General features: G+C 41.6%; 1 pseudogene; it reads right to left on the bottom strand.

The window, feature by feature from the left end:
* Window positions 1-239: 239 nt before the first annotated feature.
* LOC144828096 (uncharacterized) lies at window positions 240-20241 on the bottom strand (annotated as a pseudogene).
* Between the last annotated feature and the right edge of the window lie 275 nt (window positions 20242-20516).

The following is a 20516-nucleotide window of genomic DNA, read 5'->3' as shown; positions in this document are numbered from 1 at the left end:
CTATCCAGTGATAAACTGGGGCAGAATTTGGTTATATTCTTCGTTATTCTTGAGAACACCCTTTCTTCAGCAGCATTGCTGTGGGCCAACATAAAGATAAGTTTGACTACTTTTAAAAGACGGAAAAACATGCTTCTCCGAGTGCCAACAGCAGCAAATTATGTGGGAATGCCATCCTGTAAGAGACAACCTCACCAGTACCACAGTTTATTTAGATAGCAGCCCTTTCTCTGGCATTTCTAGTATGTCCTTAAAGTTGGGGACTTGGTAGTTTGCAATTCATACTTTACTCCTTTCTTGTGAAAGCTGCAAATTGCTTCACAGAAAGCTTTCTGGATTCCTGGATCAATGTTCGCTTTCTAGCATATTTCTTAACTTATACAGACTTGAATCTGGGTTCTGGCAATCTTTTGATGTAAAACCAAGTAAACTGGCATCTGGGTTCCTCTTAAAAGACTGTTTGACATCTACATGAAACACTCTACTCAAGAGCGCAGTTAGTTCAATTATGGCATCATACAGGAGGTGAATGACTGGGCCTTCCCTTTGCAGCAAAATGTTAAAACTAACAAAAGCAGGTAACACAGCTTGATAAAATAGACAGTAGATCTTAGTCATGGGGTTCTCAAAACTCTGAACAAGTCTCCTTAACCTGGCCTTGCTAGTTCTACCACTCTCTGGTGTTGACAGGAAGTATAAACGCAGACCAGCAAACCAAAAAATCAGTCTATCCAAACATGTGGACATTCCTAACCACCTGACAGAAATGAATTTCAGCTTAGGGCGGTAATCAGAATCAATAAATTGACATTCAGCATACGTTCTGAAGAATAGCCAAACCAGAAACAGACATCTACAAGCAATTCTTTTATATCAAAATATTTGAAGCTGGAACAGAAAGCAGAGGCAGCATAGGAATCTACATTGTGAGCCATGTGGCATGGGCAAGCCATGAAATTGACATTAGGATTTAGAGACAGTACTCTAGTTTTAATAGAGTTATGCCTTCCCACATTCAAAGAGGCACTATCTACGCCAAAGCCAATACAATTTTCCCAAGGAATGGAATGTTTTCCTATGACATGAGATACTGCAAGGAATATAGGTTCAGCTATATTTTCCTTGCTTAAACAGGTCAAGAAATTTGCAGCATACTAAACCCTGCTTTATATAAAAAATGCGTACAGTTATGGGGTTCATTCGGTTTAATTCCATGATCATTGCAACCATCAACACACAGACCAAAGGCTGAGACTGTCATTTCAGCCACTAAGACAATCGACAACTCTGGTGCAATGGCATCATTTAATACACAGGTTGCTTTTGTTCTGGCACAAACATAAACCTGCATGGTTTTAAAGTCTGGGAAACATGTCTTATGAGGCTTCTCAAATGATCATCAGCAGCTAAAAGCACATTGTGCTCTGCCACAAAAATCCTGTGCATTTTACTTCTGCCTCTGACAAGGGAGTCTTTATTGGATTTTTTCTTTGTCACATAGCCTGAGATGGGCTTCATTTGAACCTTTGTACTCTAAAGGGATGTATGAACTTTACCAGTCATATGGTATTTCAGATCAGGCTCTCCTTGATGCCCACAAGAGACATTCTTCTCACAAATCAAGTAGTGGAAGGCATATGGACCAGTCTTATCAGGAACAATTTCCAACCTTATGATTTTCCCCTATGAGTTATAGCCTTTGAAGATTTTATATCAAAGCACTAGTGCATACAGTGGCTAGGCTGTTCACAAGAAAATAACTCCTAACAACGCATGCAATTTGATCGCATGCAATTACAACACAGTCGTTACAACAACCGTGTTGTTAGTACGCAATACCATTACATCGCAAGTCAATATAATGCCTTGCAGTATGGGGCGTGCTGGATTTATGAATAGTATTATTTACTATTCCTACTCCAGTTTGCGCAACAGCAGGGAAGGTGTTGGATTTTAAATCCAATACCAGTGCCCGGCTACTGCAAGTCGTTGTAATGACTTGCGATGTAATGGTATTGCCTACTAACAATGCAGTCATTGTAACAACAGCGTTGTAATGGCATTGGGATGTGGAGACAGCGTTGTTAACTCTGTTTTCCGTTCATGAGCACCTACTGACCATGCCTAATGCAGACTGCTGTAGTACAACACAAAAGGTCTATGCAATGCATTATTACATTTGTTGAGGGCTGGACTAAACACTGTTTAGGAAAGGACACCAAGCAATGAATTGAGCATACTGGGATCTCCATCCCACTGAAGTCCGATTCATGATAGTGTAACACTTCCAGATGATTGACTGAAATTAAACTGTATGTATAGAGAAACTGAAATGCCCAGGAACACATAATGTGTAGAGCCTTTATACAATTTTGTCTCCTAAATACCTGATGTACATAGTAGAAAATATACATCTCTTCCTATAATTAAAGGGAAACAAACATGGTAAAATGGTTGGCAGTGTGCATTGACTATTAAAACATGTCAGTCAACTCAAAACTGATAACACAAAACTTAAGTGGCAGAATAGGGATAGCAAAAAGAACATACAAAGAAATAGATAAGCTATTGTCAACACACTTTAAAGTATGTATCCTTATGTAACTAGCTTTGTGTTGCTCTGCTTGCATTCAAGATAGGTGGAATTTTCTTTCGATAGTACTGTGCCCCAGATTTCCCCTTTTTGAAAGTCATAGCTGAAGTGCAGGGCTCACAGTCATCAGTATCAGACATTATTCTGCCGAGATAGGGAAATGAAAGAAACTAAAATATGTCCAACATTCTACATGTATGACCGGTGGTTAGGCATACTTTAGGCAATCCATGATGGCATAGTGAAGTGCAGACCAGCAGGTATTGCGTCCCAACTGATAGGGCTTAGTACTTCTTGTCAATCTTTTATGCTCCTGAGCTCCCTCTATGTTTATTTTAGGTAAGATCACTCTTTTGACTGCTCACAACTATCACTATTAAGCATACTTATAGGATTTATGATTGTAGTCAAGGCAGTATCATAATCCAGAATGTATTATATCAATGCAAATTAACATTTCAATGTTGTGTTAGCAAATGGAATTTAAGCACAAACTCAAAGGAGACATGGAAGAAACACTAGGTTGTAGGCTGAGCTATATTAAGTTTGAACATTGTTCACAGCCACTGCTCCTCCACTTCTCAGCTCCCACTGTGCCACGGATGGGCAATATTGCTCAAAGGAAAAGACAGAAAGACGCCAGTTAGTATGACACACCTTGGGAATAACACCACAATATACTGATTCAGCTGGCCAGTATCCCTGTTAATTTGCACACCGTTTGCTTTAGGAACTCGGCACTGGATTGCTGTGTTATTAAAGTTCTGAGCACTGTGAAGTCGGGCTTATCATCATTGCTGCCTTCACCTAGTGCTTTTTTTAGCCTACAGCACACTACATTCTGGAATTAGTGCTTTGTTTGTGATATATAAACAAGTACTATTAAGCATTAACAAAACCAACCAAGCTTAGGGATGGCAGGCAGGTACACTCAAACTATTGAAACATCTGTATATCAGCAACATAGAGTAAAATGTATTATTTGTGCAGGCACTCTCTTCTCTCAACTAATAATGTTTGGAAAAATCCTATTGTACGTTTATCAAATAACACATGTATAAAACACATTCCAGCATAAAAAGTAGACTCTGGAGAAGTTTACCAAGGGCAATTTATAGGTTGCAATAGTAAGGTATCCTGTAACATTAACCACAGCTGTACCACAATAGCTGCTTTTTATGACTTGTTTGCAGGATAAATAGCCTGGTGACACTTATACAAACCACCCTCCACCTCCTTAGCTCAGGTGCCATGAGCAGAAATTCCACATGTAACAAACTGATTTTTTTTGTGAAAATTGCCACAAGACAAAACACTCATCTTACTCCAGCATCTTGCTCTAGTCATCAGAGTTATCATGACATTTTTATTGTTGCCTGAAAACACCTGGACACCCCTAGAATTCAGCCCCACTGCCAGTTCAATTTTAAATCATGTTTTTTAAACAAAGCACCCTCCACCCATCAGGTGAGCACCAGGTGCAGTGTGCAACAGGAGTTCCACAAGCAAACAAAACAGATCTCATCTGTGTGAGAAAAGCAGTAACTCACAGCTATCCTCATAAAATACACAGTTCTGTGAATATGTGTGGTTCAAATTCTTGGCAGCAGGGATATTAACCTCTGCGAGTTGCAAAACTGCCACTAAACAAAAAACTGATCTAGCAAGGAACAATTATAGTCACTGAGTGGTCTTGACATTTTAATTGTTGTGTGAATAGGTGTCCACCATGCGACAGACATTCATTGCACAGGTAAACAAAGCAGGGTTTGTGAAAGTGGTAATCCAGCTATCCTCATAAGTTTTAGGATTAATATATTGGTACAGTGATGTTCTTTCAACAGGGATATTAACCCCTCTCTGCACTATAACATGCAGATGAACTGCCAGTTGCCTGCACATTTAAATCACTGCTGTAGCATTAGTTTAATGACTTACTCTGGGGCATATCAGCAACAGATGGCGATAAATATCGCAAAGCGCGCTTATCGCTTTTATATTTATCGCTGTCTATTGCTGGAATTTATCGCCCGGTTAGCACGTTATCAACAACGCGTTACTCCAGGGCGATAATATTCCAGAGAAATGGGCCAACATTACTGGAAAACCAGCGATGTAGCACCCAAAGCGGAGATAGCCTTGGTGATACGACCCTGTGGTCGCATCACCATAATCCACCTCCCATGTTAGCTATGCCTTAGTTAGGAATGTAACAGACGTTAAATTCCTGCGTTGAGGCATAGTTAAAAGGATTTAAAATCTCGCTACCCTCGTTGATGGTATCATGAAGCTGGAGTAGTGATATTTTTCCATGGTGTTTTGTCAGGCACGCCTCCTTTGCATCTCACTAGCGATGCAATGGGAGGCGTGCTGACAAGGGGCGCTTATGCAAGGAAACACGCGCTAGCGTGTCCTTGTTGATAATGCGATAATATTATCGCCGCTTTCTGCCCGAAAACGGGCTCTAAAGCGGCAATTATATGATTGCCGCCCCTTGTTGATATGCCCCCTTGTCACTTACTCAGAGTGCTACTGTAACTGCTGCACCTAGGTGGAAAAACAAAAATTGGCAGCTGCCGATGTGTCATCAGTGAGAAGTGTCTCTGCGAGTCATTGTCTGTCACACTCACTGGCTCAGCCGACTGCAGACACTCTGCTGTGGCGATCGATGAGACATTGAAGTCAGTCTGTCTCAGTCACAAGGGCAACTGGTGAGAGGAGCTCTCAGTCTCAGAACTGATGGCACCGCAGCTGTTATGAGAGTCTGAGAGGCAATTATCTAACTGGTGTTCACACATAAATACATGACAGTGCGTGAAGTGAGAGTGCTGAGTGACAATAAAACTTTATATCTCATTGAAAACAGTAGTCAAAGACTCCCAATTAGTTAATTACAATTAAAGAGCTTTGATTATGTGGTCGACAGCGTTTCAATCTATTCAAATTAAGATCATCATCAGGACATATAAAGTGATAGCACGTTGAATTGGTGAGAAGGCCTGTGCTGGGTGAAAGAATCACCATAGGAGTTAATTGCAAGGTATTGCAAGAGAACACGTTGCGTCGCTGGAATCGCTGGGTGAGCTTTAATTTGGCGAGATCTCGTAGGAGATGGGAGACAATTTCAGTTTGGATTTGAGGCGAGGTGAATCACTAGTGGAAGGATCCTGGGGACGACGCCACCGTGGCTGAATTGGCCGGGTGGGCAAGACTTGGCGGGATCTTGTGAGAAAGGGAGACAATTCCAGAGTGGATTTGAATTGCAGTGAATCACTAGGGAATGGATCCTGGGGACGACGCTGCTGGCTTTAGTCCGAGCATGGGAAGATAATAAAGCACCACTTGCTCAGCTCTCCCAGACTCAGAGCATGTGTCAAAGTCAGGCACATGTTGTTGCCAGGTGGCAGCAGCAACAATTGCTAGGGGGCCAGGCTAAGGCACAGTCAGGAAATTGAACATCCGACCTGCCACAGCCTAGTCAGACACCTGTTGCTGGGCGGGGCGGCAGAGAAACAATTAAACAGATCTTGCCCTAGCCAGCCTTCGCCTACAGGGCCTACTGGCTCCTCCTTGGCAACCAATCAAATGAATGCAGAAACATCCCCAATTGACACTCTGAGTCTGTCCAGGCTATCCCTGTCCCACGTGGAACCCGACTGGACCAAACAGGATGTGAGAGGTCCCTGTATGATCTCAGCTGCCCGATAGCTTGCTCTCAGCTGTAACTTAAAGTTTTAGGCTCATGCTGACCCAACAACCCCCCCCCCCCCGCCAGAGTCTAGACTGTACTGCAGTGCAGGCTGCCAGCTGAGCCGAGCACCATCACTCCGCTGCCGACCTCAGTCCAGGTTGTGGTTGTCACGTCATTATGACCATGCGGCACAATAACACACGGTGCGAGCAGCGGAAGGCTGTGCTGACAAACTTAACCTGCTCGCCGCGCTGCCCGCTCGGGCCGGCAAATCATGAAGACTGACTTACTTGAGTTGTCACGTGATGTCAGTGAATCTGAATGCAGCGGATGAATGTTACATTGTTGTCTAAGCCAGCCCAGAGCAAGCTGAGCCAGCCCCCAAGCTTGCCACAAGCAGTGCAGACTGCTGAGGAAACTCTATAAATGCATTACTGTGTATTTCATTGCGGTGATGCAGACCACCACACTGAAATGCGTTAGTCTAACGCCTGATGCATGATACTTGACAGGGCTGCTGGTGTGTCCAGGCATCATATTAAGGGGCACACTTCCACATAAAAAGAAATTAATTAATCTCCGTCCTTCCTGACTGAAGAGTGTGAACAGGCAAACAACCACAACTGCCTGTGAAAAAAAGACCAAAGAATGCTTTACTCACATAATGATGGTGATATGTTTATCAACATCTTTCTGTGGTTTAGAGTTATTTTGGACTTCTTTTAACAGGCAGTTGCAGTTGTTTTGTGAAAACGTCCTTGTTAAAGGGTTAAGAGATGGGCTGGAGTAAGGGAGTACTATGGTGGCCTGAAGAACAGCTGGAGACCCGAAGAAATGCTACTGGTGCCTCCAGGGAGACTGAAGGGTGAGGGATCTGCAGGAGCCAGCTAAAATGGGGTGATAATTACAGAGAGCAGTATAAAATGCAGAAGTTAACAAGTAGAAGACATTGGTCCTAACTGTGCAAGCCTGGACAGCTTACACAACAACATTTTAGAACAACAAAGTGGGAGATGTTGAAAGAAAATTGGGGAATGTGTTTCCCTATTGACTTATATTGAAACAGAGGCAAACATTCTGTTGGCATGTGTAGAAGTAGTATATTTGAATGATGGTCAGCTCAGTATTTAGTCTGCTTAAAAAGTACATTATTCTTTAAGCCCCAGTTCCTTGTGGGACTGTTGTCTAGACATTCTTCAGCACTCAGTACAAGCAAATGCTGTCAAGAATCTTCCAAGTTCCCTGCACAACCTTTCAGTGGTATGCCAGTTTAGGAGAAAAACATTTTCTTTTCCCAGATGACAAGTGCCTGAGAATTTGTTTCACATACAACATGTCAGTTTGCTATAGATGAGTTAAGAGTGTGGATGGATATCCGTGACTGAGATCTGTGGAGGAACAGCTAAAAGCAAAGTGATTTTCTCACAGTGCCTTTGACAGGGTCATAAAAAGTTTGTATAATGGTCATTCAAACTTTGGCATCTCTGAAACGCTCACAGAGCGATATTTATTTAAATGCTAATTATAATTTCCAATCTAAAGTGTATGAAAGAAATTAACAGATACTGATACTGGGCTGTGTATGTGTGAGGATGCATGTTCTCATGTGGGTCCAGGAGCCCCTGTGCAGTTTAGGAACCCTAGTGACCAGGGGGTGGCCCATGCCAGGGCAGTTAGCTTGCGCAGGGGGTGATGGTTAGGCACGAGTGGTCTGGCAGAAAGGCGATTTCCGAATAAATACCATTAAATAAGGAGTGATTGTGTGTGAATTATTCTTATTACTCTTCTCCTGTGGGTTTTGCATATGCATGTTGTGGTACCATTGAAACACAGGAAACAAAACCATTATGGGTTGAGGAAGATTTTCAGGGTGGGAGATCCCATTTAGGGAATTGGAGGCATTTTGCTTTTCGAGAGGATACAATTAGTCCATGGGGGACACACTCTAGATGAGGGTGAGTTGAGCAGCGCCCCAGAAGGAATGTGTGCTGCAAGAGTCAGAAAGGAATAGAACAGTGCAAGACATGAGGGAGGGAGAGCTGTAGGAGTAGAAGTAAAGAGGGGCACTACAGAAATTCAGGAGATAGAGAGGGAGACTGTGCAGGCCGGGGGAATTAATGCAGGAGTCAGCAGTGACAGAGGGCTGAAGGAGCTAAGAGGGAGTAGGCAAGAGGGATGACCCACTCCTGTCCCCCTCATGCCCAAGTACATTGCCACTGTGCAATATGAACGAATAAGCTTCCACCCATTACACATGTTTGCTCTCCAAAAATGTGATGCTTCACACGTGCTACAGAATGGGGAATTGACGTAAAAACCTTTTGCTCAAGGGGTGCTCAGTAGTATAAAATTTGAAGTTCACTGATTTATATAGACAAGCAGGAAAGCCATGGATGAATCAGAGTGCCCCCAGATATCTATATTGTCTGCACACACAACTCAGGCCACGTTTAAAAATAGATTAAAGGAAATTAAGATAATCAAGAAAACTCAAATTGAAAAGGGTCCTAAGATGAAAGAACTTGGCACAAAACTAGATGCATTAGATGACAAATTGGGAGTTTTCACACAGGTTCCTCAGGATATTTTATCCAAAGTATACCAGTTGGAAAAATTCTTCAACACATTGGAAGTCAAGTATGCAATGCAGATTAAAACACTAGCTCGAAAATGCGAGGACCTAGGAATAAGACTCAAAAATCCAACTTGAGGATAATTGGAGTACTTGAATTTATTTTATATTTATTTATTTTTTGCACTTATAATGCGCACAGATACCCACAAAGGGTTTCCCGGCGCAACAGATGTGAAAGCTGAAAAAACACCGAAAGCGCAGAAAACAACCCATTAGAAGCCTGCAATTATTTATCAAAAAGCCAGGTTTTTACACCTTTCTTGAAACTGGCGAGATTTACCTCCTTACGCAGGGCTAGAGGCAAAGAGTTCCAAAGAACTGGTCCCAGATGGGAGAAAGACTTTCCCCCCATACGGGCCAGTTTAAATCTAGGAACCACAAAGTTGGCTCCATTTGAAGAACGGAGGTTTCGTTCAGGAACGTAGGGCCTAACCAGATTCTGCAGGTACTTTGGTGCAGTCCCTGCCTTGATCCTAAACATGTAGGTCAATGCTTTGAACCGGACCCGGTTCTCAACCCTAAGCCAGTGAAGATCCTTTAGGTGCTTTGATATCCTAGCTGTCCTAGGGATCTTACAAAGCAGCCTGGCGGCGGAATTTTGGACCAATTGGAGCCGCCTGATCACAGCTAAATTGGAGCCCAGGTATAAGATGTTACCGTAGTCAAGCCTAGATGTAATCAATGCATTGACTACGGTCTTCTGGGTATCTTGAAGAACTCGAATGAGAACAAATGACATGAAGGTGTGGGCCAATGTTTTGTTAAAAGAAAACCTGAGAGAAAACCTTCTTAATAGCTGTCCAAAACAGATCTATCCATTACTATAGCCAAGAGGGTACCCACAATGATACTGATCCAGCGCTAGCCAATGCCTGGTCAGGTATCAATATACAATAACATACAAACGGCCTAAACACATTCATCCAAACCCCATATGCGATGGGGGTCAAGTTTTAATGACATGAGATATGTTTTATTCGCAAGTTTATTATAACAATTCTAGATACATAATAAACCTATACATTAACTTTCTATCCTCTCGGTCGATAGACCAATTAGTTGATGGTTGATGGTAATAATAGCACATTATCTAACTAACTGTTTAGTCAGCTAAATAATCACAGACTCTCAGTAAGATTAATAAAGCTTTATCTCAAAATGAATGCTCATCGCATAAGGTCACAAATTCAAACAATGGATATTCGCAAGAAAGAGATTAACATCAGCATATGCAAAACAGTGACAGACTCATCATCATCTCAAAATGCATATGAAGGAGTGGATAGATTAAGAGACATCAGTTTCAGCAAAAATAATGCGAAACAATAATCATATGACGGAGTGGATAGATTAAGAGACATCAGTTTCAGAGACAGAATTTCATTGCAAATAAATATGCAAAGAACGAGTCAGAATAATACAAACCCAAAGGATCTGTGAAATACCACCCCATTGGCTGAGGAGATGGTGGGGGTCCCCTGAAATAGAGTCAGTGAACAATGATTCAGGAACCAAGAGCGGGACAGGGACAGGAACAGCTTGGCCTCTCTGCGAACCGACGGACAGCCGCGCATCACCCCTCTCTTCTCTCTGTAGCCAGCCTAAGGTAACCACACCCCTACAGGCACCCCAGTTATACCCCAAAACCTACATGTCCGTCCCACATCAGTTGAAACATTTCACGAAACGTGACAGTCGATTGGTGAATTTAGGAGGTGGCGTGTCACACTACTGTGACTTCACTCATATTTTAGTCATGTTATTGTTCTACATCCTTTTCAATAGCCTTATTCTTGACTCGTTCTCACAATTTTAACACACGATTCATTTAAACATGTTTATACATAATTTTCAGCAATGTTCGCGGAAGGAGTCTTTAGTCCCACGGTCAGTCACATCCTTTGGCAGGCACCCAATAGTCTCCTTGAACCTCCGTGTCACATCTGCTGTACTCAGCGCTTCTGTCTGTTCAGACAGGCCAGTTTCACTCTTTTCTCCAACTCCTCCTCTCTCTGGCCAACATAAGGAAAATGGGATGTCATTTGGCTCACTATTACAAATAGTACATAGACATTTATTAGTTATATGATAATGCACTTTTCACTGTTTACCACTCGCCTTTGCACTATTTCCTGTTAACGTTTTTCCTAGCATAAGCCTAAGCAAGAGCGGCAATATTTATTATTTCAAAGCAAGATGCAACATGCAAACTACGAATTGCACATGCGGTCTAGTCAAGCATTATTTCTCGTTTCCTTTTAAAGTACAGCATAAATAAGTTTTTAGTTCTTTCCTGCGTTAACGCACGTTAGTGCATGCACGCGCAAAGCATTTTTCCTCGTGTTCCTGTAAGGTGCATGTTAGTTTTCTATTTCTACTTACTGTTAGTACGTATTATGGGTGTGTTCATCAGAGCTGGTTTCTTTTTGCGAAATCGTGCTCCATCAATCCCCCCTCTGATGGAGCCATCATAAAATACCTACCATACCGAGTGCCATCTTCATTTATGTAAAACTCAGCATTCTTCTCTCTTTTTATGGCACCGTCGTCTAACTCTTTCATCATATCAAAGTATTCTCCTTTCATATCTTCTAATTCTATCTTATCTATTTTTCTCTTTCTTGCTCTTTGTTGATTCTTTGATTCTGTCACTTCTTTTCTTCCACTTACAACATTTATATGTTGTTATTATCACTAAGGCTGCTATGGCTACTGAAATAAGGGGCATTATTATTTTTCCTAAAAAACTACTTCCAAAGGTAGAAAACCATTTACCTACAGAGGAGAAACTCTTACCAAGTCTCTCCCAAACACTGTCAACCTCCAGTTGGGTCAAATCTTCATGTAATTTCATAATATTCTTTATATATCCCTCAATGCCTTTACTTTTGTCAGGGATATAGGTGCAGCAGTGTTGGATTTTCAACATGCCACATACCCCACCCTCTTTTGTAAATAAAATATCAAGGGCAAGTCAATTTTGAAAAACCATTGATCTGATTGCAACCATTTTGGTGTCAATCATCAAGAACCCACCAGCAGTATCCGTTGATAAACGATCAACCACTGTGGATAATTTTAAAATTTTGTGTGAATTCAAAACGACTCCAACTGAGGGTATCAGTGCACCTAAATATCACCTACTATCTCTGAAAAACTTGCTCTCTTGTTACATGTTAGTCTTTGATTTACTTCATTTAGTCTGTTGTTGTCATCTCGGTCCATGTGATAGACCTTTGGAAAAGACGATTGCAAAATAACATCTACCATACCAATGTGCAGGCAACCTATAATAGGCTTTCTTACCACACACATAATAAACTCCTGGAAAAACAGGATCAGTTCCCCCCTTCAATCCCCAACCTCCAGTAGTTTGGAAAGTATGCTCACATTCACTAGTAGCAATAAAATATTTGTTATAGTTAGTTTTCATTCTAAGCAAGCATATTTTTCCCTTCCTATGCCATTCCAAGGACAATGCAGCATATGTCTCGTCTATCTCATATTTTCCCTCTCTGACAGCCCATGGTGGTATCTGTGATTTTTGTTCAGCAGCTTTTCTTTGGAAACTTTCTCTTCTATTTTCTACCATTTCTATAAAAACCTTTTCTTCAACCCGCAAACTACATGTTAGGTTATTCTTATAAGCATATTCTACATCTAAGGTCTTAGTAATATGGAAGAATTCTCCAATATAAAGTACATTTTTACTACTTAGGACTTTATTCAACTCCTTTATAACAGGTATTTCAGAAAACACTAAATCTATATTAGAATAACGATACTCGAGCTTCCCCGTCACATAGAAGAGGCTTGTTAGGACACTGCAAGACACACCATATGTTAAAGGAATGTGATAATATGTCACCCCCTCTGAGACAGACAAAGGTAATTACATGCACACATAACAATGGCTCACATTCAATGTGTCAATATATTCATACAACAATTGAGTAAATACATTTAACGAGAAATCACTAATTGATTTATCATGATGGAGAATGCTTCCATCCATTCTTTTTATGTTAGCATTAGGTGTTCCTTTAGTAACATCACTCATCCTTACACTTGTCACATCATTAGTATTATTTCCATTATTAGTTACCTTTATCCACATAAATGTTATTAACAAGACACTACATAAACAAGCTTTAATACATCTACGTTTTAGATTAAACTTAGGATGTTCAGTCACTTCTGCTTCAGGCATTTGTTTTTATTAGCAAAACATCTATCTAAATCTATGAACACTAAACTTACTAAAAAGTCAAAAATATTGTGGAAAAAAATAGTGTACTTCTACATTTCAAGGCTTTCTTCTTTACCCCCCTTCTTTATTTACTTTTCTTTTGATCTTCTGAGTCATTCAGTTTTTCTTTTAATTACCAACATTTGCACCTTAATTAGTTCACAGTTCTCTTAAGGCGGTCTTAATTTGCTTTCATCAGCTTGCTCAGTGTCAGAACTGTCTTTTTCTTCACTTGGATTAGAACTTTCAATTTCATACAAAATGACGTAAGTCCATTCTGGTGCTGTGTATTTTCTGCTTGGAATTCTTACTCTTCTTGTTTTTCATACCACTTCTTCTCCTGTTCTGTTTGACAAGAGACCTATTACTTTGCTCTGGTCTTCTCTTTGACTTTCTCCTTACAAGAGTCTATTTCAGTCTTTTCACTCCACCTGGCCAATTGACACCTTTTCTTGGTTTCTTAGTTTGAACGGCCTTTTCACCTTCTGTATCTAGTACAAGGGTTCTCTTCTTTGGCCTTTCTTCTACCTGTTATTCCTCTTGACATTCAGTAACTTCTCTTTCTTCTGTTTCAGCGGTAATCTCACCTTCTTCTGGCTCAACCGTAGGCTCACTTTCTTCTGGTTCAACAGCAGACTCACATTTGTCTGATTCAACAGCAGACTCACAAGACCCAGTAGCAGGTGCCCACTCTACTTGACTTGTGCTTGGCCGTTCATCATCAGTTGGTACTTCAGAATCTTTCACTCCAGATTATTCAGCTTCAAACACTTAAGCCTCTGGTCTTTGGCTTTGATTTACCAGTTGCTGCTCTTCTTGTCTTTGAAGGGGTCTTGGGACTGCACCGCACTTCACCGCTGTTGTTGTCACCAGTATCACCTGGTAATGTCCGTTCTACCTGGGTTCTGAACACAATTTCCTCATGTGTTTCCTGATGAGAACCCACTCACCAGGACTCAGATCGTGAGCTTGATTCGGCTGTGTTGTTGTGCCATTTTCTCCAACCTGATGGGACACAGGACGCATCAGATCAGCCAATCCTCTGCAATAATCCAGCACTAGAACAGCAGATATATTCATCAGTTTGTTTGCTGGTATGTATACCTGTCTCATTGCTCTTCCCATTAGGATTTCGTGAGCACTCAAACCCGTCTTTTTGTCAGGAATGCTTCTAAGACTCATCAATACAAGGGGTAAAGCATCAGGCCATTTCAGTGTCGTGGATGCACACACCTTCCCTAACCTAGATTTTATAGTGCCATTGATCTACTCGACCACTCCAGTTGCTTCAGGTCGATAGTCACAATGCAGCTTCTGTTCAATTTGCAATGCTGCACAAATCATCCGAATTATCTCATTATTAAAATGCGTTCCTCTATCTGTTTTCAAAGTGACTGTAAATCCAAATCTAGGGATCAATTCTCTTAGAAGAAGCTTTGCGACGGTGAGGCTATCATTCCTTCTCGTTGGATAGGCTTCCACCCAGCAAGAAAACAAGCAGACGCCTACCAACACATATTTCAGCCCATTGCAAGGGGGTAGCTTTATGAAGTCCAACTGGCGTCGGGTGAATGGACCTGCCGCTTTTCCAATTCTACCCCAACTAACAACTGTCTTTCTGACTGGATTCTGCTGCTGACAGGTGGCGCACCTCTGGCAAAGGCTCTCTGCAATGACCCTAAACTTTGGGTTCTACCATGACTGCTTGAAGAGTCTGATCATTGTATCTCTTCCAACATATGCAATTCCATGGTACACCCTGGCCATGTGGGATAGTAAACTATCTGGCATGACTGGTCTCTCGTCTATATAGACCCACACCTCGTCTTCTGCTCTTTTCCTGAAGCCCGAATTTGTCCAAATTTCCTATTCCTCATCACTTGCTTCTTCCTGTAACTTTCTAACATCCTCCCAAGTTTCAAAAGTAGAAGATGTGAACATAAGATGGCAATTGGTATTTTCTTTTTCAATCCTCTGTTTAAGGCCATTAAATTTCGTGCACAGAAACGTGCTATTTGGTCGGCATATCTGTTTCCCTTCATCACATAATTATCTCCTGATTTATGTGCAGCACATTTGACCACTGCAATTCTTTTGGGCAATTGCAAAGCTTCCAATAAGTCTTTTACAGTTATGCTGTTTCGAATACGGGAACCTGAAAAAGTCAGAAATCCCCTTTGCTTCCATAGCTGTCCAAAATCATGGACGACCCCGAACCCATATTGACTATCAGTGAATATGGTTACCCTCAGGCTTTTGGCAATTTTGCATGCCCTAATCAGAGCTATCAATTCAGTATTTTGGGCAGAGTGTACCCCTTTTACGCAGGATGCTTCAAGAACTCCAGCTCACCCTTCTCATTTCTAAGCCATGACCCATCACCGAGCATCTCACAATCTGATTCTTTCAATGGTTTGTCTTCTATGTCTGGGCTCGGCTTGGTGCATAGTTCTGTCTCACCCAAACAATCATGATCCGCTTCTTCTCTCGCTTCCTTACAATATGAATTTAGCTAAAGGGTTGCCGGATTTACAGCCGTGCACCTCACCACGGTAACATTTTCAGCACTCAGGATCACTCTTCATACTAAGTCAGCCGACTAGAGGTCATATACTGTGTCATGGTATGAGTTAAAAGGATCTCAACTGAATGTGGCACGTACACCTTGACTGGATGTCCCATCAAAATTGCTTCACTCTGTTCCAGACTCATGCAAGTAGCAGCTACTGCTTTTAAACAGCCTGGCAATGATGCAGCCCCTGTATCCAAAGTAGCAGAGAAATATGCCACTGGACGTCGTGCCTTTCCATGTTTCTGAGTTAAAACTGAAAGTGCACATTTCTTTCACAACAGTACAATGCAAATTCGTTTGCATAATCTGGCATTCCCAATGCAGGTGCTCGACAAAGACTGTTTCTCAATTTAGTAATAGCTTCCATACTTTCATCATCCAACACAATCGGATCTTTCACATCTTTTCGTGTCAACCTCTGTAGAGGTTTTGCAATCAGTGAGAAGCCACTAATCTATTGCCTACAGTATCCAACCATACCCAAAAACATTCAGACTTCTTTCTGTGTTTTAGGCAGACTCATTTGTTTAATAACCTAAATTCTTTTCAGGGTTACTTTTCTGACTCCTTTTTCTATTTTGTGTCCTAGGTACTGGACTTCCTGTTTGCAAAATTTTAATTTTGCTGGTGACACTTTGGGGCCCATTAGCATGTCAGGCGGATCGCCACTGCCCAACATTTGTGCCCACCTGGATGCCATAGTAAAATGGCGGGGGGGACCCCGGCGGACGGAAAGACCGTCCGCCGGTTTTCTGCCGGTAGGCAATCCGCCCGATTGCCTGCCGGGCAGCAAAGCTGTTAATATGGTGGCGGTGTCTGGTAGACACCGCCATCCATATTAGTATGCATGCGGGGACATGCATTTTTGCCGCCACTGAAAGGTATGCAGTCTTCGCCATTGGGGGTCCGTAGCGGGCCCCTAGGGATTCTGAGGGGTGGGGGGTGCACATGGGGGGTACCTATGGTACCCCCCTACATTTCAATGTACAACGTGGCAAGCACCGCACGGTGCCTGTCACGTTGTGCATTGAAAGGCACAACTTGCTTTTGTGGCATTGCGGCCTGCGGTGCTTTCAGCACCGCCGGCCGCAATTTTCCAAATGCGGGATGCACCCGCCAGTGTGGTGGGGGCATCCTAATTGTAAGTGGGGGACTGCCGCAAGCATTCCCGGTGGTCCCGTTTCCCAGGGGTAGTCCGCCCACCTTACTAATGACCCCCTTTGTGTCCTCCTTCTGCCAAATGGTTCAATAAGGCAACTATATCTGTCACACATGCCTCTTGTGTCTGAAGCTTCTAACAGGTCATCAATGTATAAAACCAAAACTGAATTTCCTGGCATGACTAACGTCTCCCAAAAATTTTTCAGAATCTGATTAAAGATTGAAGGACTCCCAGTGTACCCTTGAGGAACTGGGAACCATGCTAAAACACGGTCTCGGAACCGGACCGTAAAAAGATTTTGGCTATTGGATGTAAAGGAATTGAGAAGAATGCTTGGCAGAAATCAATCACTGTGTACCATTCAGCATCTCAGGAAATTTGGTGAAGGATCACTGGTGGATTTGACACTACTGGACAACAGGGTACTATGATTTTATTAATTAATCTTCCTTAAATCCTACACTATTCTGTATTTCCCACTGGGTTTCTTAATACCTATAATGGGCAAAATACAAGGAGACTAATATGTATTTCTTTCAAGATTCCCTGTTCAATCATTTGAACTATCACAAGACTAACTCCTGCCATTACTTCCAGACTCATTTTGTACTGCGGTGTATTTGGATACACAGCACCCTCTTTCATTGTAATCTGGATCGGATCTATATTTGTCATTAGGCCAATTTCCTTTCCTGTGAAGTCCCATACATCCAATCTTACTGCACTTTTTAATTTTTCTGGCAAATTTTCTTCTGTGAGAAGTGAAAACAACTCATCCACTCTGCCCCTTGCTTTGCTAGCTTCATCTTAAATTCAACATCCTCATCGGGTGTCTGAAACGCAATACCATCTGGTGTACAATAGATGGTGCAATTCATCTTACACAATAAATCCCTACCTAAAGAGATTTACTGGACTCGAGTCACATACCACAAACCGATGCATGTCTCTGAAATTTCCAATATGTACTTCTATTGGATTTGTGACTGGTGTTTTAATATGCTTATTCGAGACTCCTACAACTTGGATAGTTTCTCCCGAGAGTGGTGGGTTTGGAATTTCTGCTGCTCTCACAGTAGAACGGATAGCACTAGTGTCAACTAAGAATATAATATTACCTTCCACTTTCCCTTCAACAAATGGAACTGACTTATCTACCGCCAAGGATGCGCCAAGTACGCACTCTTCCTCCCCCCTCAGGCACCGTCATTGAGATGAGTCTGAATCACTCTCATTGCACTGCAACCAGTATTGCGGAACCATTTGCACAGTTTGATTCTTACCAACTTGATCACCTCCATGAAATCTAGTGTTCGCACTTAACCTCTGCACTTGAGCATTCACATTATTTTGCATGGGAGCTTGTGGCACCTGTAACTGTGGAGTAATTATCTGCTGCTGCTGTTGATTTACACCCACCTCATTCTGCATCTGTGGGATTATATTTTGATTTTCCCCATTATTCTTTATAGAAGATCTACACTCATTCTTCCAATGTTCATGCTTCCTGCATACATGACAAGGAAATTTCTTCATAGCTTCCTCTCTACTCATTTTACCTCTTCCTCTACCTCTACTGGCATTCTGCCCATTTTGATTCTGCCCATTCATCAGAATACCTGTTTGGGAATTATTGTTTGTTTCTTGCTGCTCTGCCACTTTCGCTTACGCCCATATCATTTTCTCTTTTAACGTTTTATGTCTTGATTCAATATCATCACTACAATGCTTAGCATACCTCAAAATGTCATCATTTGTTTTACTTTGCCAACAAATCAAATGCTGCTGAATCATGTTACTAATTTCAGTTTTTTATCCAAAAACAAAACAATACACAAAATGTCCCATATCCTTGTCTCCAATATTATCAAACCCACTATACTGTTTGAATACCTGCAACAACCTTTCATAGTAGGCATGCACTGACTTCTTTGGTTCGTGGGTCCTGTCAATCTTAACCCAATCCGTTTCTTTCGGAGAAATTTTCCCTTTCAAGAAAGTGATTACCTGATTATACTTTTTCATCACCTCCTCAGATGGTGCACTTGTTTTGGGATCTCTAGGATATTCTTCTTTTGGCCAATCGACAGTGATCTTACACTCTGTCCACAAATCTGCTGGAACGACAATCTCAAACAACCCATCTAAATCCTTTAACAAAACCTTCGAGACTTTCACAAACCTCTCTACCATTCGTGAAAGACAATATATCCTGCCTTGACTATGGGACATGAACATATCCACCACCTGATACTTCTCTCATCGGACACGCCCTTTCAACTTGTTCTGTCTCTTTTAACGGAAACACTCCTTTACTAGATGCTTTTTCCTTCTTTCTCATCCATCTATTTTTCCATCGATCTACAACTTCCCATTTCTTCAAAATGTTCATCAACTCTTTTATCTGTAATCTTTTTCCAGACGCATTCAAACTCTCTAAGTCCTTATCAGTAAAGGCCAATCTGGATGACTTCTGTAACACCTTTGACTTTTCTATGTCTACTCCATACTCACTAGCAGCTTCTGATATTTTCTAGTAAATATTCCTCGCTCTCCAAGTAATACTTTTACACAAAAACAACAATTCATCATCTTGGTAAATTCCTAATATGTCTGGACTTATTGTACCAATAATCATCTCTTCCAAATCTACTTTCAATTGACACACATTTATACTCTGTGGTTGCGGTTTCGGCTTCACCTTTTCTTTTATCCAATTATTCAATTCTTCTGGTGAAGGACCTGCTGACCTCCCTGCCATTGGAGTGCCATTTGGCCCTCTTCTCCTTGGGTCTATTTGTATACTTCTTTTTGAGGTTTCCGTTATCAACTCACAAACCGGAAGATCTAAAAATGTAGTATTCGGATCATCCTGTCCACTCTCATTCTTTACTGTCATCACTCCACTCTTGCTACCACTTCTCGGAACTGCCAATGAATGCACGCTTGACATATTCTGTCTTTCTCCATACAATGGAACTACGGGACCTATTGTTACTGGTACCGTCAATGCTCCGCATTCAAACTTAACTGATTCATTTTCTGGACCTGCTCTAGTCTTGCCTTATTCAATAAATTCACTTCATTTTCTCGCACCACCCTAGCTATTTCTGTGACTTGCAGAGTTAATGGGGTTCCCATTTGTGGGGCACTCGGAGTCACCTCCCCTGAATTTTCTTCATACAGCGGAGGTCTTTTGGTCATGATGTCCTCTAACAACTCATCATCATATTCGTTCGGGTCCTCCCTTAAACTTGAAGTTTCTATATTTTTATTTTTCTCTTTACACTTGCCTCCTGTCTGAGCATCCAGAACTAAAACGGGGTACAAACCTTCCATTAGCACATTTCTCCTCCATCTTTTCAACCTCTCTTCCCTACTCTTCCCAAAGGGATATCCAAACATCATATTTCTGTACCTTCTATTACCTCTATATTTCTCTCTTTCGAATGCCTCAACTTCCCATTACTCTAGGGCTTCATACTGTGTAAGTCTAGGATTTGGTTCCAGTGAATTAATTTGATTCCTCAAATTCTGCAATATCCTTACATTAAACGTACCATGCTGTGGAAAGGCTATAACACCATCATCCTTCGTATATTCTACCCAATTCT

This window comes from Lissotriton helveticus, chromosome 4_1, assembly GCF_964261635.1.
Source record: "Lissotriton helveticus chromosome 4_1, aLisHel1.1, whole genome shotgun sequence".
Taxonomy (NCBI): domain Eukaryota; kingdom Metazoa; phylum Chordata; class Amphibia; order Caudata; family Salamandridae; genus Lissotriton; species Lissotriton helveticus.
This window is presented reverse-complemented; position numbering and strand designations above follow the sequence as displayed.